The 25858-nt window shown below is 40.5% G+C and overlaps 1 pseudogene; it reads left to right on the top strand.

Moving 5' to 3' along the window:
- The first annotated feature begins 261 nt into the window (after positions 1-261).
- Positions 262-25404, top strand: LOC133024886 (uncharacterized; annotated as a pseudogene).
- Positions 25405-25858: the final 454 nt, after the last annotated feature.

Below are 25858 nucleotides of genomic sequence, written 5' to 3'. Positions count from 1 at the left end.
CTTGCTTTACCTGGATTTGTTAGGCGACGTACCAGACTCATCAGGGCTGTTCGGATGAATTTTCTCTAATATAATTCAAATATTTAAAAAAGATCTATTCCATTGTATACGATTCTGTTCCAATGCTGTTATTGCTATAAGAATGTTTTTTTTGTTGTTTATAAATTAGCTGACACTGCAACCTCCGTGCTGATGTACTGTGGCAGGGGCGTGCATCGTGTCCACATAGGGAGTGGGCCTATACTGCGGCGCCACTGCTGCTATCTGTCTCTATTTTTAACAATGTAGTTCTTTTTACACTTGTTCCGAGAAAGAGAAAGAGTGTGCGTTCCAGAAATGAACAAAAACTGCCCATGATTTTCTCTAGAGATACAGACATCGCAACCACTCCTGGAGAAAATAGACGAGATCCTGAATCTCTAGAGGAGCAGACTGAGACACGTTGCCGTATACCTGGTGTATGACAAGAATAAGAAAAATGTTCTAAGAAAAATTTATAAAAAACATTTATATAATTTGAATTTAAAAAATGATAAATAAAGTAAGAAATTTGAATGGGATTATAGAGGAAGATCCCTAGTGTGCATTATTATGCAAATGTCGGACTATCAACGAGGTGTTTTAGGAGCCTCAGTGATTTTGGTGGGAGAGAGGAGTTTCCTTTACCAAGACTTTTTAACTTTTTAACAAACAACAAAAACCTAAAAAACACACTGGAGGAAGGAAACACTGAAAACCCGAAATATGTCTTCTTTAATATTCCACTTATGTTTCTGTACGAGAAACTCTTTACCTGTTACAGCAGTGCACTTCTCTCATTAGCACTGTGTGTATGTGCTGCGTAGATGTGTGTAGCATCCCAACACTCTTCTGTCTTTGTTGGTTCTACTCCAGGTACTTTGTAATAGGAGGAAGGAAAGGAAGAAGAAGAACAGTGTATTTCTGAGGTGGCTTTGTCAGATGTGGACTGTTGGTGTGAATTGTATTGAACAACTTTAATGTCTTTATTGATATGTGAGAGAGAAACGCATATTGAGACTGCTATAGCTGAAGTGTCCTTAAAGCAGCTTTGGTGAGTAGAAAGGCCGGCACACAGAAACCTTGCACCGATCCAAAGGAGAGCTACAAACATTGCTATGTAATGTGAAACTTTGATTTGTATATATTTGAACAAATAAAGAGTTGAAATTATGGAAACGGCCTGAAAGTTGACTGTGCAGAAAACTCATTTACAGATGGTGGATTTTAGTGGACTGACCTCGATGTTATATATTCTACACAGTAAAATTATATTTTTTATTATACAGCAGCAGGTTCAAAGTTCATGTATATAATTAGGTGCTTTGATTTGTGGTTTTATTTCTGTCTATGTGTGCAGCAATAGGAAAAAACACATTAAACATGTCAACCTTTGGAAACAGATTGTTGGTCACATGAGATTTAAACTGATGATGAATCCATAACCCAGACATGTGATGATATAACGAGTGGCTTGTAAAAAGGAGAGAAGTAAAAAGGCGGAAAAGGAAAGGTGATTGTTCAGTGAGGAGAAGGAACTGCACAGAAGAAGAGCATCAGTCAAGGAAAGAAACAACACAGGTAAGAGTTTAGACTTAGTTGAGAGTTAGCGGTGCAATATTTTGCTTTTCAGAATTACGGCACATACATTACCTACAACTCTCTTGTATTCTCTAGTTATGTTGAACTTGTTTAAATACCAGACAAGTGTAGCTCTGTCTGAAAAAACGATGAAACTGAAAAATCCATATTTTAAATACACTTAATTTAAACAGTTTTGAGGGAATCATAGTGAAAATCATTTTAAATATTCTGTGAAATCTTCATGCTGTCATGTCTCACAACTCTAATTTTAAAATCGCCTGTGTTGCAGGATGCATCGACTCGTCCTCCTCTGTGTGCTGGCGACTGTCTCGGTCTCCTGGTCCCGGCCTCACCTCGGCCTCCTCTCCTCTGAGATGGTCAACTTCATAAACAAGGCCAACACCACGTGGAAGGTGAGATCACCTCAAACCTCTGATCGTATACTTCAGGGTATTTGCTGTATTTCTGGTGACCTCTGCAACTGTTGCAGCTGCTATGTGAAATGGAGGAATTGCAGATTTCAATCAAAAAGAAGACTTGATGGTTATTTGATGAGAACAATGGTCTTTTGCTCCAGGCGGGACAGAACTTCCGTGACGCTGACATCAGCCATGTGAAGGGACTGTGTGGGACCATACTGAACGGACCCAAGCTGCCAGAGGTGTAAGTTTGTACTACCACAGGCCGTGTGTGTGTGTGTGTGTGTGTGTTTGTGTGTGTGTGTGTGTGTGTGTGTGTGTGTGTGTGTGTGTGTGTGTGTGTGTGTGTGTGTGTGTGTGTGTGTGTGTGTGTGTGTGTGTGTGTGTGTGTGTGTGTGTGTGTGTGTGTGTGTGTGTGTGTGTGTGTGTGTGTGTGTGTGTGTGTGTGTGTGTGTGTGTGTGTGTGTGTGTGTGTGTGTGTGTGTGTGTGTGTGTGTGTGTGTGTGTGTGTGTGTGTGTGTAGTCTCTCACATGTCCAAGCAGGTGAGAGTCAGCAGGTTGGTCTTTATCTGCAGTGCTTCAGTGTCTCGTCCTCTCTCGTTTACAGGGCTCATAATATTGAACACTTGCAGCTTCCAGACAACTTTGACGCACGTCAGCAGTGGCCCAACTGTCCCACCCTCCAACAGATCCGAGACCAGGGCTCCTGTGGATCCTGCTGGGTGAGACTGGCGGATTATGATATAAAGATTTAACAGTGCAGAACTAGATTCGTATTTTGTAAAGTGCATACCTCCGCCAAGGCCAAACAGTTGCCTTAAATTCAATCAAACTGATCTAAATTTTACACACTCAGAAATACTGACATATTTCATCAAGATTAATGAATGATTCCCTGGGAAAATGTGAAAAAATCTGTCTATCTCACAATGTTAAAGAAAGTTAAAAAAAAAATTCAGGATTTGGACCTTACTCTGGATTTGTGCCAAATCTGATCCGTAGTGTTTGCCAAAATCGGATAACATACAAAAAATGACGATATAACCTCCTTGGCAGAGGTAACAAAGAAGAGGCCATAAAGGTCAAAGAGGAGGTCATCAATAATACAGGCGTTCCTTTTTGAAATGTCCCCCAGGCCTTCGGGGCAGCTGAGGCGATGTCCGACAGGTTATGTATCCACAGCAGCGGTCAGATCTCTGTGGAGATCTCAGCTGAAGATCTGCTTTCCTGCTGTGATGATTGTGGCATGGGGTGAGTGTCTGTTGAGCAAATAAACCCAGTGTAATTATGGTCCTTCAAGAGTAACACCGAGCAACGCATGTGGTGTTTTTGTTGGTCGTAGCTGCTTCGGTGGTTATCCCTCTGCTGCTTGGGAATTCTGGGGGAAAACAGGACTCGTGACAGGAGGCCTGTACGGCTCTAAAGTCGGTAAGTGTGCACGGAACCGGGTTTACAAAGCTGCTCGGACAGACTCAACTGGGACTGACTGTGGTGTTGTGTGTTAAAAGGCTGCAGGCCCTACTCCCTCGCTCCCTGTCAGCATCATGTGAATGGAACTCGTCCTCCATGTCAGGGGGAACAGGAGACTCCCAAGTGTCAAGAGATGTGCATCGATGGATACTCACCCTCCTACCCGAAAGACAAACACTTTGGTATTCACATTTAAAATAAAAACAATTCTCCCACACTATGTTTTATATAACATTTTCAACTTTGAAGAGAGTGTGTCTTGTTTTTCAGGGAAACGCACGTACAGCGTCCCCCCCCAACAGGAGCAGATCATGAACGAGCTGTTCAACAATGGGCCCGTGGAGGCAGCTTTCTCTGTGTATGCCGACTTTCTGCTGTATAAGACTGGTGAGGCTTATACTATATATAATGTACGCACACAAACTTCTACCCTGCTGATGTTAACATGAACCTGGATTGTGTATTAATGGTAAATCTTTTGCTTATACTTTGCATTCATGCTGAGACTTTTCCAAAGCATTTCCTCAGAAGTTAAACTTAAATTCAGGGTAAAACCAATTTGTTGCTTTGACTCCTCTTCACAGGTTACCAAAGAGGCATTTTCATTTTTAAATCATTTAATTCAAAGGATTGACACAGAGGGATAGAAGGGATCAAATGAATTTGCATACACTCTCTTTTTAATGTTTTCAACTGTTTCTTGTCCTACAATATAACGTATATGAGGGCTCTCGAAGCTTGGACGCTGTTATTTGAACACACCCCTAGTTTAAGAGCCGAGTTTCTTTAGAGCATCTTAAAGATGCAGCGTGTAGAATGTAGTGACATCTAGTGGTGATGTTGCAGCTTAATACCCCTCATTAACTCTTAATTTGTTAGCCTCCGGTTGTCGTAAAAACTCAAAAGGTATTAAGTTTGTCCAGTCTGGGCTACTGTAAAAAACATGCCGGCCTCCATTGAGAGAACCCGTCCTCGATGTTTATATAAAAAGGCTCATTCTAGTGTAAAGAAAACAACATTTTGTACAATTTAGATAATTACACAATAGTAAGAAGATCAGTAGGGTTATCTTAAATTTAAATTCTGACAACAGATTCCTTTCACCTCAATCTTTCACACTGGACCTTTAAGTAAATGACCTTAAGATATGAAAAAAACATCACTCCTCTGATCCTCCGATGTAAATGTTTAGCATTTTTATTCTATTTTTACTCCACTTAAAGTGCATGTGCTATTTGTATTACTGTAGGTGTGTATCAGCATGTGACAGGGGAAATGCTTGGTGGTCATGCCATCAAGATCCTCGGCTGGGGGCAGGAGGACGGGACGCCCTACTGGCTGGCTGCCAACTCCTGGAACAGCGACTGGGGAGACAAGGGTACGACAAAATGTCACATTTTCTCTGTCACATATTCTTTCACGTGCAGAACATGTCTATGTGTAAAAGCCAGGAATGTGGTGAGAGAGATGTTTTGGCCTCAATTAACATTTTTTTTTGTGTCTTGTGATTTCAGGTTTCTTCAAGATCAAGCGAGGAAATGACGAGTGTGGTATTGAGTCAGAGGTGGTGACAGGAATCCCACTCAACTAGATACTATGAGTCCTGGCTACTGAGGATGACCTTGTTGTTCTAAATAAACCATTGTATCGATCTCGTGCTTTTATTCTGACATTTTTTTCACATGGGTTGTACAGTAGTGTAACATAATCCAAATTGTTAGAAATAAAGGCAAATTCAAGGAAATCTAAAAAGACATGAGTGAGATGTTTTAAATGAGCCTATATGTAAAAGGTCATTTGTTGTTATGGCTCCTGTGTTTCTTCATGTTAGTGGCCATTATAATGGATGTTATTATAAGAGCTGCACAGAGGCAGCACTTCCTGAAAGATGAAGCTCAGGGAAATTGAAACATAAGGACTGTAAAAAAGTTACAAATGATTCTCCAACCCAACAAATCAGAGATGCAATGAATCTTTAGAGTTAGTGCTTAGAGTTAGACCATGTTTGAAACCACCTATAACAAAACTGATAACCCAACCATGGGAAACTAAAATGACTTGCAAGGGTTCCCAGCCCTTATTTAGACTGGACCCATCATGATACATTAAAACGAGAGCTTTCACTGTTTGCCATGTGTAGGAGTCACAGAGGTGACATTATCCTCCAATCGAAACATTTGAGTTCTGTTGGGTCCCTAGTTACAGCAGCAGACAGTTCAGAATGAGGTATAGACAAGAGAATACAAATATGAAAGGAGTCAAAATAATATCTATACTAATAATAAGTGAATAAATAGAAAATACAGAATATGTACAGAATATATGTACCTTTCACTACAGAAACATTTTTTTGTATAGTAAAATATATTTCAGTAAATGGCAATAATATATTATAATATAATCCTATATGAGTCACGCATGTACACATTGAAAATGTTATTTCTGAAATACCTGAAGCAAACACAGGGGGCGGGGCAGCGCTGATGCTCCCCAAAAATATATAGAATATGAAAAAGAAGAAGAGAGGCGCATGCGTGTTTGTTGACGTCCATGTTTGGAGTCCCCCTGTGTGTGCGGGGGGGCAGTGAGGGGGCGGAGCTGGACATTTGTCATTGGTCCAAGGTCCGAACAGACGATCTGCGGTCACGGGAGGAAGCAGGAACCGAGTCCGCCGGAGGACCGCCTACTGCCGGGGGACGAACACCGCCGAGAGGAGCCTCTCACCGGCTCTGTATCCGCTTCCAGGGGCAGGACGAGCCGAGAGACATCTTGCTGTTCGGCTGCCGGTGATGAAGACGGCGGGTCGCGCTTCTCTCCGGTCCCTGTGCAGACAGATCCCAGCAGGTCGTCACCATGTTGTTATCCCACTTGGATCTGTGGAGGTTATACTGGGAGTGTGTCACCAGACCTTCCACCGTGTTCATCTGCTCCATCACGGCCGCTCTGTACTATCTGTGGGGCCGCCAGTGTCAGGTCGGTGCCTCGGCTCCACAGCCGCCTCATTGTGTGTTTCATAGTTGTCTCCTTCCGTTGTCATAACATCCTCCTCTGTGGCTTCAAGTTATTTTTATAATTTACTTTAGTCAGTTAGTACTTTAGTTTCATTGTATTCTGCTCGCTTTGTTATTTTATTTGACTATATTATTATATTTTAATATTTAAATCGTATTAAATGTAACCTTATAATTGCTTTATTTTTCTTATTTAAATTGTATTTTTTTATCCCACAGTATTTCGTATTTTTTTTATTTTTGTTTTACTTTGTGCTTCTTTTCGTATTTGAATTAATTATTTGTTATGCAGTATTTTATTTTATTTTTCTTATTTAAATTCCATTAAATTTGAATACATTTTTTTTTGTATTTTATTGTATTTCAATCAAATATTTTTGTATATGCTCTTTCAATTCAGTTTATTATGTCATTTGTTTGTACAAATTTCATTTAAGTTGTTCATGAGCAGGCAGCACAGAGCTTTACGTGGATAAAATTAAACTTCAAGCTCAAATGAAAAAACTGAAACAATAATAATGTATACTTTGTATATGTTTGTTTTCAGACAATATACTTGAGCTCTGAATAATAGTTTTTTGGTGAATGTTTACCCTATCCAGCATTAACAAGCAGAATATAAACAATCAATAGATGGTTCATAATGCGCTATAACACAGACAAGAGGGTATTTTTAAGTGTTGATGAACTTTAAACATCCATAAATGTTGTATAACACATTATTAATACTTGATAAGGTAACATAGCTGTAGTCAAAAGTGTGCAAATAGTTGTGTGTACATATACATAGTTACAGTTAAACAGTTTTTAATGACATGTCTCTTGTGTCTCTGGCTCAGACACCAGCTCTGGTTTGTAGTGAGGCGTTCAGTGCATTCCTCCACGAGCACTGTCCCCTAGTGTCCGAGCGCTTCAGTCCCACGCCGTGGTGCTGGGGAGGCCGCTTCCAAACCCTGGTCTGTTCTGTCCTCAAATCCAGACCCCACGTCACGTATCGCAAGTAAGTTGAGTCTCCCAGTATCTTTCTCTGACTGGTGGAATCACACATCTATAAAATTGTTTTTCAAGTTCAGGCCATTTCAATCCTCTCCCCTCTCCCCTCAGTGAGCTGATCCGTACAGGTGATGGCGGTCAGATTTCGCTGGACTGGGTAGACAATCACGCCAGTGCATCCTACCCAGAATCCTCTACCCGCCCCACAATACTGATCCTCCCAGGCCTGGCAGGGAACAGCAAGCAGCCCTACGTGCTCCACACCATCAGCCAGGCCACCCGCCGTGGCTACAGGTCAGCCGTTGGAAGGGATTCAATTATTTTTCCTGTGTGCCAAAATCAGAACCAAACATTTGTTTGAGTTTAAAGCAGTGAACTTACATGACCCTGACTGAATGGAATTTACTTTGCTGGTCCTGTTTCCATTGACATTTTCTCCTCTAGATGTGTGGTGTTCAACAACAGAGGGGTCGCAGGAGAAGAGTTGTTGGTAAGAACGATGATTACATAATGAGTTATCGTCATGTTAACAGACTTTGTTTGTCAAGTAGCTTCAAGGTTTAGAGTTTGTTTGCTCAAAATCTGAAACAGAAAAAATATTTTGGGTTAGTTAGAGCAGACGAAATCAAGATCTCAAACTCTATTCAAATTGTACTGCAGTGAGAGGAAGTGAGTCTTAAGCAATGATTTAAATGTTTCACAGTCTTAGCGGTTCCTACATAAATAGATTAGCTGATTCCAGAGATTAGGGGCAGCCAGAGGCCTGCTCACCTCTATTTCAAGCCTTGGGACATTAAGCCTGATCTTATTTCTCTGTGTAGATCTCCATTTCAACGAATTTTGGAAACAAATTAATGAGACACATTTGAATACTTAGCCCTGCTGCTGGGAATACTCATAACTGCACTAAATGTTAAATGTTAATCCGCAGCTGAAAATAGTCCCCAACAAATACACTATTTGCTCATGTTTGAGATATTAAATTTTAGCTGATTTAGGAATCTTTTTTATTCTTTATATATATATACTGTGTGTGCTTATATTTTGACACTTTTATATATTTACATTTTAAATATGAAGAAATGGGGTTTTAAATGCTACAGATATGCAGTTGGAAAGTACTGACAGAAGTAATTACGCTTGTTGACGACCTCTGTCCTCCTGCTTCAGACGCCTCGTACCTATTGTGCAGCCAACACCTCAGATCTCGAGCATGTGGTGCAACACGTCAAAGGACTCCTCCCACAAGCCCCTGTACTTGGCACCGGAGTGTCGATGGGAGGGTGAGTTGGCGTAATCTTTCAAATGTCTTTCCTTTTTATCTGAAAAACATTATTATATATTATTTTCTCTGCCCTTTAACTAAAGTCTTCCTCTTCCCTTTAATTTCCTAAGTTATTTTTCTTCCACCCTCTGAAAGAATGTTGTTGTTAAACTACCTGGGCCGCAAGCGCTCGGAGTCGGGGCTGGTGGCCGGATTCACCGTTTCCGTCCCCTGGGATGCGCAGAAATCCTCCGTCTCTATGGAAGAACCACTCAACTGGCTGCTCTTCAACAAGTACCTCACGTCTGTCCTGTGTGGTCTGATCACCAGGTCAGATCTGTTGCGGTTCTTCGCAAATTTGTGAATTTATTTTTTTAATCAATCTGCCACGCTGACTCCGGTGTTTTTTCGGTTTCTCGCAGGCACCGGAAGATTCTGGAGAAGGTGGTGGATTTAGACCACGTCCTGAAGGTACGCTCTCCTTTTAACATGCACACCAATATCCTGGTTATTGTCAGCTTTGGACCAGTTTTTATGTTTAAGCATTAAAACATCACACCCTGATTTCAGTCACCTGGATAAGCCCTTATCCTGGTTTTGAGAAAGATGATTCTACTATATAGAGTACTCTGAAAATTACCAGGATATGGGGACGAATATACATAATATTCCAATCCCACCAGTCAGGCCTCCATATCTTCTTCCTTTGCATCCTGGTGAAGGACATGTTTAATATTTGCTGTCTCTCTTGGATTCCATTGCTGACAATAAGATGAATAAGCCAAATCTGTAACGGTGTGTTGGCTTTTAATGGAGCGAAACCCGCTTTCAGTCAAATTGGCCTCATTTTTAATAGTCACGACGATGCCGGAATCAAAATTCCCTGGAGGCTGTGTTGCTGTAACCGTGGTAACGTTAAAGATCACAGGCACCTGCACAGACAGCACACAGTCACAAGTAGTCTGGATACTTGTATTTATTGCGTGTACGTGGATATGAAGAACCAGATTTCTCAATCTTCCATTTAAATTCCATGTTCAAAACCAGGATAAGCCTCATCGTGATGATAGCAGTGGTTATGTAAACACGGTCTGTGTCATAGTTTCTCATCTCTGCCGCGTTTTTGTCTCCCCTCATCTGATTCCCACCTTCTGTGTTCCAGTCACAGTCGATCCGTGAGTTTGACGAACGCTTCACCTCTTTGCTTTTCGGATATAAATCTTGCGAGGACTACTACATGGACGCCAGCCCAGACAAGAAGCTCCACAACACAGCAGTCCCCATCCTGTGTCTCAATGCCGCTGACGACCCCTTCTCTCCTAAAAGTAGTGAGTGGACGGCGCGAGGAGAAGAGATTTTTAAACGCTTGAATAAAAATAAGTTCCGTGCCTCGTGCTAATCTCTAGTTTTGAGGCCCGATTTTTTGTTTTCTCCCTCACAGCGTTCCCACTGTCGATAGTCCAGGACCTGCCGAACGTGGCGCTGCTGCTGACGGAACACGGCGGCCACATCGCCTTCCTGCAGGGTTTGTTCCCCCGCGGTGAGAACTACATGGAGCGGCTGTTCAGCCAGTTCGTCCACGCCGCCTTCGAACACCCGAGGGACATCAACAAGGCCTGTTGCATCAAATAGAGGCCGACGAGCTGATGATCATTCCCCTCCTGTACGTACTCTTGAGCCCGATCGGATAACACGATAACTTTCCACTGCGAAGAATACAAAGTCGGTGGCGTTACGGCAGCAGAGGAGCGATTCACAGGAATGCGTTGCTCTGTTGTTCTGCCACAGAAAAGTTGCGTCTCCTTCACCTTACACTGAAAATGACCAACTGTATTGTACAATCATGTGACCTCGATGCAACTCATCTACCTCCTTCAAAATTGGATGTCTCATCAGGTAACAAAGAAATCTGGTAACAAACTGATAAATTTAGGTTCTACAAACAAACAAAACGAATCCATGTTTAGTGATTTGGATATTTAAATAGAAATGATTTGAATGTGTAGTAATAGAGACGTGTTGTTGTTGGATTCTTTTGCTTCTTTGGATTTTGCAAGACTTGTTTTCTTTGAAATGTGGGACCGGATGATTATACGTCTTTCAGGTCTTTGTACATACTTTACACACTTCATTCCAGACCCCCAGCAGAGGTAATCCTGGTCGCTGCTCAGTTGCTAGAGCTGTAATTATCCACTGGAAAACAAGGGGGGGTAAATTGCATCTTATGCAACAAACCCCAAACGGACACTGAAGTCAGAGCTGTGTCACTGACAAAGCCTCACATCTGGATGAGGATGTATCAAAGCTCAACCTCACTGCAGAAGCACCATGAATTCTTTTTAACTTTGGAAACATGCAGCAATAGGGAGAATCAGAGCTGCTCACAGATTATTACAGTAAGAGATGTTGGTTAAAATGAAGGATCCAAAACGATGAGTGTTTTGATAAGTGTTAATATACTGTCTGATTTGAACAGAAATGGAATCCTATAACAAAGAGGTTTAGACGAAGGAGCTTCATCCATCTGCCAAGTGTCTTCTTCACAAATTCTTCCTCACTAACACGTTCACTGGCCTGTTCATATAAATACTAGTAGACACCCAAGTTAATGGAAGCTTCCTTTTAAATTTTTTAATGAAATATATGCAAGCATATATGCTTTTAATGTAAGGAAATATTAATTTTAGAGTCAAGACCAACCAACAAGAGCCTTTGTTATTGAATCTGACTTAACCACACACTATAAAACATTTTTTAGAAAGATTTCTCAGAATAAGAATCTTAAATGCAAACAGTCAACTTTATCAAATATTTGTAGACACAAATAGCAGCTTGATTCACTTGTTATAAAGAACATAACAGTAGATTCAATAATCAAATTAGCTTGTCCCCATAATTACTGTCCGGATTTTTTGAGTTGAAAATAATTCAAAAATCGTAAAGATAAAAGTGATCAACAGTTGTTGGAGCTTTCGCAGGAATTTTCCTCTGTGGCATCTTTGTATTTGTTGTCTGTGGTTCGGTTGAGCTTTGATACGACCTCATCCCAGGGTCAGACCCCGGTTAACACCGATGTAGAAAGTACTCACTTATAAGTTAAGGTTTAGCATTTTCATATTTAATTTTAAATGTCAGACACATAAGTAAATATTGTATGTCTTTAAATGCTTTTGCGGTATATATGCACCCTTGCAATGTAAAGTATGCAGCACAAACTAATATTTCTCTTTGTGGTATTTGAAGTATTCTTTTTCCTCTGTGTGTTTAAATTGCTTTTTCTTTCGTCCTTTTCGCACATTATTGTTTGGAGGGTTGAGTGACAGATGAAGGATTATCACCACTTTCAGTCCACATGTTAATTATTTTACAAAATTCACAGAAGAGCTGCAGTTGTTTTTGACTCGACTTTGATGTAGAAGTGTTTTTAATGATGACTCATGAACAAATGAAGATTGTGGCAGATAGTGTTGCTGTTGTGGTTTCACTGAATTTAACTATTATTAACTCACCATTTATTTGCAGATATAAACTATGATCACTTTATTGAACTGCTGTGTATTTGTGGATGTTTTTTTTTTCAGTATTAGTTCTGTTTTTACAAAGTCTGTGAACAAAGACTTTTGGACATTATTGGCTATCTGATTGGTTCCTGAATTAGACTTGAATTAAAGAATTATACATCTACTTTGTTTGATTAATGGTTTTCTTTTGTTTGTTTTATCAAATGTTTATTGGGTGTAGTATTTGAAACATGTGTTCCCTGTACAGTTAGTTTGGATGGTTTGTATTGAACTGGTCTAGATAACAGACCACATGGATATGTATTATTATATATGATGGGTCATTTTATTTTATTTATTTTATTATTTCTAAAACCTTGTGCTATAAAGAGATACAGAATTGTGTCTTTTGATTAATGAGCACTTTCCCCATAATAAAAAGAAACAAAAAACTTGAAACATACCAGTAAAAGTAAAAAATAAATGTTCAAATTAAATTGAAATTAAAAGTACAAATACAAATGAAAAAAAAGATAAGTGAAATAAAAACAATCCTTTTAATTCCAGCTGAATACTGAATTGAAAACTGAAGCAATTGTGAAGAGTTCTGTGGCTGTGATCAATAGCAACACTTGAGCCTGGGTTTGTTTTAGTTATCACCATATTGCTACTAATGGAAAAAAGTCTTATCACTCGAAGTCCCCTCCAGCTCCACCGCTGAAACCAGAGCCCTTTTATCTCGGAGCGGTGGGGTCATTAATGTCGTTGATTAACCAGACGACGTATCAATAATTAACCCTGGACAATAAAGGCCCACGCCCTCTGTCACAATGCTAACCCTTCAGCCTCATTTAGATTCATGTCATTCAGCCTGGAAAAAGTCCAGCCGTGTTGAGTCTGTGGAAAAAGAAAAGAAAAACACACTTTCCAAATTTGGTAGATGAAATCTGTGAGTCTGAGCTGCTTTGTCTCAGCTCTGATCATTTCCCACAGCTCTACCTGTTGCTTCACTTCACTTCCCCTTTCGGCCGTTTTACGCAAGAGATTTACACTGATGAAACATTCACACTGTTTACTTACGCACTTTGACTTGTCACCATGACACACATATTAGTGTCAAGTCTCAACTCTGTGTCAGTGGCGGGTACAGTAATACACAGACTCTAAAACAACGAATAATAAATCACTGCTGAATATCACAGAAATCAGTGTCTTTCAAAATATGAATAACTAAATACTCTGAATATATACTGGAAATGTACATGTTCCAGTCAATCCACTGTCTCTTGGCTTCAGCTGGTGCAGAAAACAGCTGCTCGCATTTAAACACCAAATGTATACGTTAATTTATGCCCAGTTAGATTTAGGATTGATTTTAAGAATCTTTTAATAACTTTTAGAGCTCAGCACAGTCTGGTGCCCAGTGACATTAAGACAGCTACTAGCTCCCTATGCTCTGAGCTATAATATAAGATCTTCCAACCAACACTTATAACTCAAGGCTGGCAACTGGTTTTGTGCTGTGTTGTTTTATTCCCACATATTTTGTAAAGCACTATTGAAATGAAGTTTATTATCATATTATTATAACAAAATCACACTTAATCAAACACTGTCAACTGAGCTGAATGTATTTGTACCAAACTTCAGCTATTCTCCATCCTCCTCTTCCTCCTCCTTCTCCTCCTCCTCCTCCTCCTCCTCCTCCTCCTCCTGTCTGTGTTCCTCTACCTGGTTTGATGGGAGGAGCCGCGGGTCACAGTTAATGATTCAACACCATGAGCTGCTGAGACTGATAGGTAGAGAAAGAAGAGGAAAAATTGAGAGTGCGAGAGCACAAAACTGAAAAACATATATATGTGAGAAGAGCAGCCATGGCTGTGTAAGCTGAGGAAGAGCAGCAGAAGGAGGAGGAGGAGGAGGACAATGCTGGAGACGGGGCTGCATGTTGGTGTCTGCTCAGGTGTGCACAGTCTCTAGTCAATCTGGGGGTCAGGCAGGTCGCAGGAGTTGCTTATGTACGAAGCAAAAATACATCTGTACGACTGAAAGTGGAACTCGAAAGTGAAGTCCAGGGAGATTTGACTTGTTCAGCTTCTGGAATCCATGCGGCTTCGGGCAGGAACTCCTCATCTCTGGTGATCACACACAGCCTGCAGGTGAGTCTACTGACTCATATCATTCGTGTGTTAGGTCATGTAAAGGTATTCTGGCACTTTATGTTGAGTCTGTGCTGCAGATCCAGATGTTGTCCAGTGTTTGAAGTGCAGCTTTAAACACTTGCAAACAGTGAAATACATATTTTTTCAAGTATTGGGTGTGTAAGTTATCGCAATCACAATTTTAACAAGTAAAAAAGACGAGGCTCTGCATGTGCTAAAAACTCTGACTTGCCGTGAATGAATGCACCACCGCACCAGGCACTGGTTTCTGTTACACAGCATCTTATGAGAATCCAGCTGTAGCTACACTTGTCCATGAATTAGTAATGAGGGAGTATAGAGTGTAATGTATGCTGCCTGTATCTGAATAACCTGCTCCAGCATCATGTTCCTGCTGAGAGAAGCAAATCCTTCTTTCTCTACATCTCATTCTTTCCCCTGAAATAAACCAGATGACAATCTGCTTATCTGAATGTTTACGACTTCCAAAGAGTCAATGTAAAAGTGTGGCTAAACTACACGTTAGAAAATTGCATCACGCAAGACAAGAATAAAGCAGCTGACACACAACCAGCCACTACTTCTGGGTATAAAATCTCTATTTTGTTTCTCCCGGGCTAAAAGTGCAGGGTTAAACTAATAGCGGTTTAAATAGTTGACCAGCAGGAACTAAAGGTTATCATCTCTATGTGCCCAGTTTGTAGCTGCAAGTTCCTCGACAGCGTATAAATTGTGTTTGTGCACTGCTCTGTCTCTGTATGAGTTGACAACGGGTTAATAAAACACCCAGAGGCACAATTGACTTCCAAACATGATGGGGCAACCTTTTTTTGTTGCTATTATGGTTCCAGTAAAATTTTAATGGCCGTGTGCAACGACGCACGCTAAGGTTTTATGCATAGGACTTTTCTTGATTGCCAATCATAGGTGTAACGGAAAGTATGATGTTGTAAATGTGTTATTTAAACATCGTAAATTCTTGTCACCGTCTGCATAAAGACACACTGTTTCTCCACGGGTGGGACAGGAGCCATTTTATATTTTCCCCGTCACAGTTTGTTGCTCGGCGACTTTATGATCCAACATCACGTCTAATCTCGGAGCTGTTCAATGTTCAGGGTGAGGAGGTGGTAACCGGGGTCATGTGACGAGCACAGCGATTGAACGGCAAACAAGACCTCCGCCGCAGACTCTGCTGAGGTGGATGTTTGGTGAATTAATCGTATGACCGGCGTCCTTGTGATTCTGTTGATTGTCGTGTTTGCCCTGTCAACATGAGCCCCATCATCTGAGCCAAATTAAAAAGGTGAGGACGCCTCGTTACCAGGGTGATGTTGGCTGACCTGTCACACACAACAGTACCTATGAATCTTACTTTTACTTTTTTGCATGTGCATACACACATTTTGCTGATTGCCGGCTTCTTCTCTCACATTTCTGCAATAAAATTATACAGCGGAGGCGGTTAATGTCACACATTATTGAAGCAGCACACAGGCATAAAGAATAAAGTAATGCACATACACACATTCTGCAAGGAGGGAGCCATTAATGAAAAGTTTTCGACTATTTTGACAGTTTCTGTGTCGTTATCAGTCATTGGAGAGGTAATAGATCTGTGGGAGCAGCTGGAAGGGTGCGACAGGATTTCAGAAAGCACCCCGTTGACTGTCCATCATTAGTGTGCATTATTCAGCGGGCCTCTTGCTGTGTGCAGGCACAGCAGCAGAGCTCAGTTCCCTGTGAAAAAGGCACCAGTTTATTGAAATTTAAATATGACGTCCAGGACTTTGCTTGGTTTGTCTCTACACAAATCAGCTGCTCGGCACTGTGTTCTTTGTCTGTGTCCAGATGCGTAGTTTAAACCTCCTATGGTTGTACACACTTCACTCTAGACTCTGTAGATTCCTCTTTTGTAGGTTTTTTTTTACTCAGCGCCACCATTGCCATGAGCGGGGTGTTGTTTTTCGCCCATGTATGTGTATATGTTCAAAATAACTCAACAATACATTGACAGATTTTTACCAAAGTTGGTAGGGATATTGCATAGGAGAGTGTTCCCAGATGATTCACTTTTGGAGTTGATCGGTTAAAAATTGGGTTTCAGGTTAACAAAATTATGGTCCAAAAATACATTTTCCATTATATATCCAAAAATGATGGTGAGGCAATCCAAAGCTATCATTGTAAGACAGGTTTATCTCTTCGCCTTAACTAACTTACATAAAGCTGTGGGTTAACAGGGACAGATTTGTCTGTTAGACTCCACACACGTTTGAAGTCAGAATCCAACAACGCAGATCACAGTTGCACATCACATCTTACATCGAATCACTCAATGGTAAACATCACTCACATTAGATGCATGTGCCACATTATAAAGGTCCAGCTCTAAATTGAGGAGAAGAATACAATATATTTAAAGCATAATTACCCTAATTAAATTAGGTAAATTCTCTAACATAAACTCTAGTAATCTGCAAATATGAATCCCCACCAAACACAAGTCGCATATTACAGTATGATGTCATAACATCTTTAACTAAATTGAAAAAGTCACAAAGAAATAAAAAAAAATCACCTCATGTATATTTAAAAAATAAAGGTATATGAGGTATGTCTACATCATAAAGGATTAGAGAGCTTGTATAGATCAAAAAATACTTATGATAATTTGCGAGGACTGATGTCATATAGTGCAGTAATGCATTAACTTATACAACCAATAACAAGTTCTACAGCTTATTTTATCATATAAATGATGTCTTAAGGATGTCATTGAAATGGCAATGTTGCAATATAAAAATTCAGCATTGTCTGATTGCGATATTCCATTTTTTCTCTCTGCAGCCATGGAGAAGCAACTGGAGGACCTGAAGCAGCAGCTGGAAAAACAATGTCTGATCAATCAGGAGCTGCAGAGGAAAAACACAGACCTGGGTGAGCACAGACATAACAGCACAGACAAATTGTGGAGGAAGAGCCCTGGTAAACAGGCTCAGACCTTTCAGTCTGCAGTGGAGTCACCAGCTCTAATGTAGCAATGCACCCACTTGTACCTCAGATCAGTGGGTACATAGGTAGTTGCTTAGGAACAGGAAGAATGCAATAGCCACAGATTTGGCCCATAAACTCTCACATGGAGAGATAAAGTTCAACTGTGTAAAAACTATCAAGGTTGTTCAATTTAAAAAGTTAAGTTCAATTGCTGCCTTAAAAACATAATTAAACTCAAAATAGGCTTTGTTTCCACTCACAAAGTTAAGTTAAACAAGTTGTTTGATTAAAGATGTGTCATTGTTTAAAGTGGATATTCTGTGTTAAAACTACTAATATATGTTACATTATCCATTCAAGAAAACATATTATATCTTGTCAAAGACACGTAGAAATTCCACAACAATTCAAACGCACATTTTGAAGTTAAGATAACCAACATGTACTACAGTTTTCATGCTAGGTAGACTATTGTTTTTAAATTGTATCAGTTATCTTCACTAATAATCAACTTTACTTCTCTTGAATATAAACTTTCAACTCATCTGTTAAACATTTATTTGAATAATTTCCTTTACTTACAGCCTTCATCTCAATGTCCTCTGATATTTGCTTTTTTCCCTCACAGAACAACGACTGCAGGAGAAAGATATCATTTTGAAGGAACTGCAGAGTCAATATCACGAATTGGGTAAGAGGCCAATGTGGGAAGCAGGGACAGACTCACACACACACACACACACACCCGCACCTGCACACACACACACACACACACACACACACACACACACACACACACACACACACACACACACACACACACACACACACACACACACACACACACACACACCCACACACACACACACACACTCACACGTATAATAAAGGTGAACTTTGACTTTACATTTGGCTGAAACATGGCAGCCGTTTACAGTACTAAAGGCTCCATTAGTGTGACTGTGTTTGTCTGTCGCAGAGTGCCCCTCCAACAGCGGTAATGAGATTGAACCCCAGGTCAGGACGAGCCGTGCGGCCGTCATTGCCTCCGAGCCAATACACGAGAACCTGGAGATTACAGGAACCGGGGTCAAGAAAACTGTCAGGTTGGTAATCAGGGCTGCTGGTGAGAGAATATCCCATTTTAAATAGGCGGCACCGGATTTGGCAAATCCACTGTGACTCTCCAGCACATGTCAAACAAGTATTAAATCTATGAACTGTTTGTATGTTTCATTGGAGCTCTTCCCATGACCTTAACTCAACATGACCCCTCTCACCCCCCTTAACCAGCGAGAAAAATCTGATCGTGAAATCCATCCAGAAGAACGACTTCCTGAGCCGCCTGGACGATGAACAAACCGCCATGATGGTGGAGCTCTTGGTGGCGTCTGACTTCAAACCGGGCAAGGATGTGATAAAAGAGGGCTCTGAAGGCGACAGCATGTACATCGTGGCAGGTGGGGACACATGTAAAACAATACAATTGTAGAAGATGTTCCAGCACTGTCTGACATGAAAACCCTTTATCAAGAAGAAGCATCTATGCAATATTTATAATGTGTAGAAAAAACATTAAAATATATTGAAACTTCCACATGATTCTGTAGCTGGGGAGCTCCTTGTTACGCAGGCGGGCCAGGACCTCCGAACTCTGACCAGCGGCGATGTGTTTGGGGAGCTCGCCATCCTGTACAACTGCAAGCGGACAGCCACGGTCAAAGGTCAGCCTCTGTCATGGGACAGCTTACTTTTATACTCTGGCCATTCACAGCAGTTTATTGTGTGATCTACTATATGTGGCTCCATGGGATTACTTGTGTGTGTGTGCACTGAAAAAACACAAAACTGTTGGACCAACAAAAAAATCAAAAAAGCATGCAGATGAATGAAGTTTGTCTGACGTATTTAAACGCAATTAATGACTTTAATTTGGAAAATGAATTGAAGTATTTTTTTCCAAGTTGGTAAACAATTTCCTTTTTTCAGTGTGCAGTGGAGTTTGGGCTAATCAAGGACTAATCAATCATTCTCTTTGCTAACGACTGTATCACTCACGTCGCAGCAAAGACGGTGGTGCGTCTGTGGTGCATGGAGCGTCAGACCTACAGGACCATCATGACCAACAAGTCCAAGAAGAAACGTGAGCAGCTCATGGGCTTCCTGAAGACGTGAGTTTACTCTAAAAACATTTTGGAAACTACTATTGCACCATGTTGCTCTACTCATATAATTCAGGGGTATACTCCAACCATAAAATTCTAACAAAACACTGTTGCAATTCTTATTCTTTGCTTAATGGACCATGTAACAGCTACTTCTGACCCTTAAGCTCTTTCCTGTGTATTCTGTCTCAGGTCTCGTACTCTGAAGGACCTGAATGATGTCCAGCTGTCCAAGATCCTTGACTCCATGGACGAGGTTTGTCAGGATGTTGTCTTCTTGTGGAAGGACAATAAAAATCAAGTTGTGATGATTCTACCCTGCATCTGAGATAGCAAAACTCCTCGTAAAACACATTAGAAAGAAAAACCTCTGACATATCTACAGTCGGGGTAAATATAAGAATGTTTTTCCAGTTTGCAAAATGTTAAAATGTGGAATTACAGTATTCAGGATTAAAGGCATTTTCTGTGATTTGCATTTATTGTTATTTGCACGTAATATCTTTTGCATGACGAACATAAGATAATGTGGGTTAAATATGTGAAAGTGACTCTTAATTTGTATTTATGTGTTGTGTTCATTAGGTGAAGTACCAGGACAAAGACGTCATAGTTCGAGAAGGAGCTGAGGCGAACACATTCTACATCATCCTGAAAGGAGAGGTAATACACCATTGTGTGTGTGTGTATGTGTATGTCTGTGTGTGTGTGTGTGTTTGTGCATTGACTATATATGACCTCCATGGCCTCCCCCTTCAGGTCCTGGTGACTAAGAACGTGAACGGGCTTCAGAAGCACATTCGCAGGATGGGGAAAGGGGAGCATTTCGGCGAACAGGCCCTCATACGGTAACCGTGGCAACACAACACATGCCTCAGGACTTTTGTCTTATGCAACATCCAGCGCTCTGTGCACCCTGGCTGGCTGCTTCCAGGTGTTTTCAGTGTAACAGTCATTGGCAGAACTTTAAATTGCTCTAATAAATTAACCAGTTTTCAAAGTTTCCCAAAATGACTGGTGCTTGACAATTTCTGTTTGTAAAAACCAAGAATACAGTTTGTAATCTGCAGTTTAGTAAAGTACATATTGATTTGATTATATGAAGATGAAACTAACTTTAAAAAAAAAAAAATACATTATCCTGCTTATATCTTGGTGTGTTAAGACGATTTATATTGCAATCACGTGCAATGTGTCTCCTGTTACAGGGAAGTTTTGAGAACAGCCACCTGCACTGCCGACGGCCCTGTTACCTGCTTCTCCATCGACAAGGAGTGAGTGTGACTTTAAATGATTAACATTAAACTCTGAGTGTAAATGACGGTGATGTTCCTGTTCATGGCTGCAGTTAAAGATTCCTGAAGGAAATTCCTCCAGGGTCTTTGTCCTCTGTGGCCGTGTGTTTGTTTTTCATGTTGTGTGTTTGTCACTGCAGGGTATTCGAGGAGACAATTCCCATAGAACACCTGGAGCTGTTTGATGAGTACGTATCATAAATCATCACTTCTAGTCTTCTCTCCACCTCGCTAAGATTAAAACATATTGACTCTCCTTTGGTTTTTAATCCAAAGCTCCAAAGTGCTGCAGGAGGCACAACTTCCAGAAAAAACAAAGTGAGTCACTGTGGATGGAAAATGTACCACAATCACAAAAATCACACAAATAAGTTCCTTGAAATAAAAAAAAGTTCCCATTAGCTAAAATGTTTCTGTCCTTCTCAGTCCCACAGTCTCCACTATGAGGTTTAAGGATCTGGTTTCGGTGCTGTACCAGGAAGGACGCTACCAAGGAGAACCGGTCACACTCGGAGTCGGAGGGTTCGGACGGGTTGAGCTGGTGAGAGTTTGTATCTCTCTGCTGCTTAAAAAGGGAAATTCATCACTTCTTTCAGACATAACCTCACTGGGGTTGTTGTCATATAAAAATCACTTTGAGAAAAACTTAAATCCTCCTTAAACTTAAGTATATTAGACTCTGGCCCAGTAAGACAAATGAAAGGGATCGGACACTGACTGGCAGATACTTAGGGAACTCAGTTATCTGTATGATAACATGGAAACTTTCTACCATACTTCTATACTTGTAAAGTAATACTGTTAAATAAACTGTATTCATATTACCTGGATGATTTTATTACGATAAGGGAAGAATGATTAACAAAAACCCTATCTCCCCCTCCTGTATAATTTGCATACAGTCCACAAATGACTGACCCTGTTGACCCAGTTCAAATTAAATATTAGCTGACATTATCTGGGTGTTTCCGAACACTTAAAGTTAAATATTATAATGATATTTAGAAAAATTGGCCCTGTACTAGTTGAGTTTATCAGCTGACTTGTAAAGTGTCGAAAAAAATGTCCAACTATAAAAACTCCCGTAAACTGACACCAACAACCAGAGTCTACAACATCATCCGATATTTCTGTGTGATATAAGTATGAAAACCTACAGGATACAATACACTCTAGTTGTTTTTAATTAGAGTTTCTTTTGTATTCCTAAGATGACCACTGTGAATCATGGGAAATATTACGCCGTGAAGCGAGTCAGCAAGAAGCACATTGTTGCCAAGAGACAGGAGGAGCACATGCTGTTTGAGAAGAAGATCCTGAAAGCCACCCAGTGTGACTTCATCGTCAGGTATCTGCCAACGACTGGAATCATTCATGAACGTGGCACGGGAACGTGTCAGTGAATGATTTATATTCTGCTTTTCCTTTCTCTTTGTGCGACTGCAGGCTTCACGCATCTTTCAAAAACACCCGATACATCTACATGGTGATGGAGTTCTGTGGTGGAGGGGAGATCTGGACCAAACTCAAAGAAGTGTGAGGAAACGAATGAAAATATATTTTTCAAGCAGTGTATTTGGCATCTTTGTTCCTCATTGTATATTATAGGATAATCTGAGAGAAAGGCAATTATAATTTAATGGTTTCATTGGTAGCCAACTTCATTTATTACCTTTAGGGTATCTGGAGATCACCACTTAAATAACAGTGAAAATACAAACAGTGACTGTAGAGCCTGCGCTGATGTGATATATACAGTACAGTGGTGGCAACGATGAAATAAACTTTAATTCCCAGCAGCAGCTTGTGCCCAGACAAATGAAAATAGCAGCCAAAAAAGGTGTCAGGATGTAATAGCTTCATTTGAAAGCAAATCAAAACGTGTGTCTGTGATTTCAGAGGGCGCTTCGACGAGCCTGTCGCTGTGTTCTGCACTGCCTGCGTGGTGGAGGCCTATGCCTACATGCACAAGAAGAACATCATGTACCGAGACTTGAAGCCTGAGAACCTGATGCTGGACATTAGAGGCTACGTCAAACTAGTGAGTTGAAGAGGAAAACTGTTCACTTATTTCTACAAGCTTATATCAAGCTTATATAATCAAATGTTTAGTTGTAATGCATCTGAATGTGAAGTATGTTATCATCTTTTGTGCTTTGCTCTTCCATTTGTCCTCAGGGTGTTCCATTCTGTGGATGATCTGCATATGCTGTGTATATTGATATGTGTGTATCTGTGTGTATCTGTGTGTGTGTTTGTGTGCAGGTGGACTTTGGTTTTGCTAAGGAGTTGGTGCGTGGGGAGAAAACCTACTCCTTTGTCGGCACTCCTGAGTACATGGCTCCAGAGATCATCAAGAACCAGGGACACGACTTTGCAGTCGACTTTTGGTCCCTTGGCGTCCTGATATTTGAGCTACTGGTGGGAAGGTATTACTAATACTAATTCTAATACTAATACAAAAACTAACACATCTGCTTCATCTGGATTTTGTCTTGAATATTTTGACAAATCTTCGAAAATTAAATCTATTAATTGTTAGAATTAATCAAGCAAAACTCAAGGATTCTGTGACAGTAGTCACAAAAATGTATCTTGAGCGACTCTAAATATCCACCAGTAGATGGCAGCAGTGAAACACATCTCTTCTCGTAGTCTGCTGTCACAGGTTCAGTTTAACCTGAGAGCTCTTACATACATGATTTCTGAGACATTTAATTCCGATTGTTAGATATTCGTATTAATAACCTAAATAACAAAACAAACAAAAAACGTAATTTTTTTTTTTTTTTTTTGTCAGTCCTCCCTTTTCAAGTTCAGAGCCCCAGAAGATTTATGCAAAAATATTGGACGGGGTGATGAAGTTTCCACCTTATCTGAACGAGGCAGCCAAGTCCATAATCAGTAAACTCTGCAGGTGAGAACAACACAGACATATAAATATATATTAATACATTCTTTGGCTTTGTTAAAGTTTCTTTAATAGTGGAAACTCGTCTCCAATTCACGTCTTGTACTTTGTTTGCAGACCTCGGCCGGGTCAGAGGTTAGGAAACACCAAGAATGGAATCAAAGACGTCCGGCATCACAGGTAACAAGTATAAGTACCTGTGTTTGTGGTTGTATTGAGTTGCCTGTTGCAGTTTAAGTTTCTCTACTGTCGACTGAGCTTCTCAGTTTGGTTTTAATGATGCCCTTCCTCTCTGACTGTATGAAACTCTTCTCTGTTCAGGTGGTTCAGCAATATGAACTGGCACAAACTTCGGGAGGGTCAACTCGACGCCCCCACAGTGCGACTCATACGCAAGGTAAGTCAATCACCAGCTGAGGGTTTCCTCCACCCAACCTTTCCTCTACACCTTTTTGTCAGTTTAAGAAATACAGAAACAAAGAATCCAAAAGTTTTTGAAGAGCAAGATTCTCAGACTTCTAAACTGCAGACTTTTCAAATATTCTATGTTTCATGGATTTGCAATTTGACTTTAACTTTAAAACAATGCCTCTGTGCTTCTTCAGGATAATGTGGCTGCACTTTACAGAAATATCCCACGAGACTAATTTCTCAGGCAAACGTCTGTTTTCTCCTCCATCAGGGCCCCTGCTACATAAACTTTGATCAGTTCCCTCTGGACCTGAGCAAGGCGGAGGAGGAGTTCTCCGGCTGGGACCGCGACTTCTGATCCTGCAGATTTCTAACGGATCAAAAGGCCTCATGATGGTAGGAGCTCTAGGAGCTCTACACAGAAACGGCATAACCCACATCATGATAAATTGGTTCTTCGGAGCTGCAGGGAATCACAATTTCTCAAAATATTTATCATGGCTCCATTGTTTCGACTTTAGATAGTGAAGCAGGTGGCCAAAAATATGTGGACGGGTAGTGAAAGGTGGTTAAGACGTTTCGTTTCCAAACGAACAAGTGACAATAACATCACCCGTATGATACCAGTGCCCTGAAGTGGAAATCAACGACAATACACAAACCACAACATAAGAAAATGGCAAATAACATTAACTTAAGCTTATTTGCTATTGTGTTTTATTGATTTACTGTTGTGTTTTCTTGTTGTTGTTATGTTATGTTATTGGGATTTGGACATCAGGGCCACCACCGTAATACTAACGCTTATCCCTGATTAGAATAAAACACCTTTCCAATTTGCTAATAAAGGCTTGATATGATACATTATGTATCAAAGGTCGTCTCTCGCCAAACCTGAGAATAGAACAGAAAAAATCAATTCTACCACATCTGCCATATCTGTGTTGTACTTTAAAGTTCATTGTTCTTTTGGATCTGTTCGTTTTTTAGAGATTACACGTGTTTAACAGCTCATAGAAAAGCTGTTTAATGCTTTAGTGTTGTTAAAGTTGTGTTTTTATTGTAAAATGTCACTTTTTAAGAGTTTATCTTTGTTTTTTGGAAAGTCTGCTTCAGCTTAAAGTAATTTAAAAAGAACAAAGACTGTCCTGATGAAAGATTTCTACTTGACTCATGTTTAGTAAATAAAGGTGCTCTTATTGGATACTTTGTTTGTTCCCGACTCTAACTCGCGACCAATAGTGCATATCTTTTGCTGGTGGGTGGCAAATCGCACACAAACAGTACATCCAGCAGCGAGCAGTAAGAGTATTTGGAGATTAGGGGTGAGATATAGTTGGAGAATACATGAAGGGGAAATATTGAGCTTATAAAGATGTTATCAGTGAGGAAACCAGCCTGGGACAGAGCGAGGGATTTACAGGTTTAATCTGATGTGTTTGACATCGGTTGCAGCTGATTGTGAGGCTCTGGAGGGTTTCAGCTGTCCGTCACAGCGGCACCATTTAAGGCAGGAGGAAGGAGTGATCCTCTTCCTTCCCGTTGAATGGGAACCAACAGATGAGATCAGTTTTCCACATCAGGACATGAAAGCCATCACATGTTCCATAGGGGGAAAGACACGCTGCCAGATGTTTCCCTCCTGCCGAAAAATACAC

The sequence above is a fragment of the Limanda limanda genome, chromosome 18 (genome assembly GCF_963576545.1).
Source record: "Limanda limanda chromosome 18, fLimLim1.1, whole genome shotgun sequence".
NCBI lineage: Eukaryota > Metazoa > Chordata > Actinopteri > Pleuronectiformes > Pleuronectidae > Limanda > Limanda limanda.
Note: the sequence above shows the minus strand (reverse complement) of the source record. Positions and strands in the feature narration are given on the sequence as shown.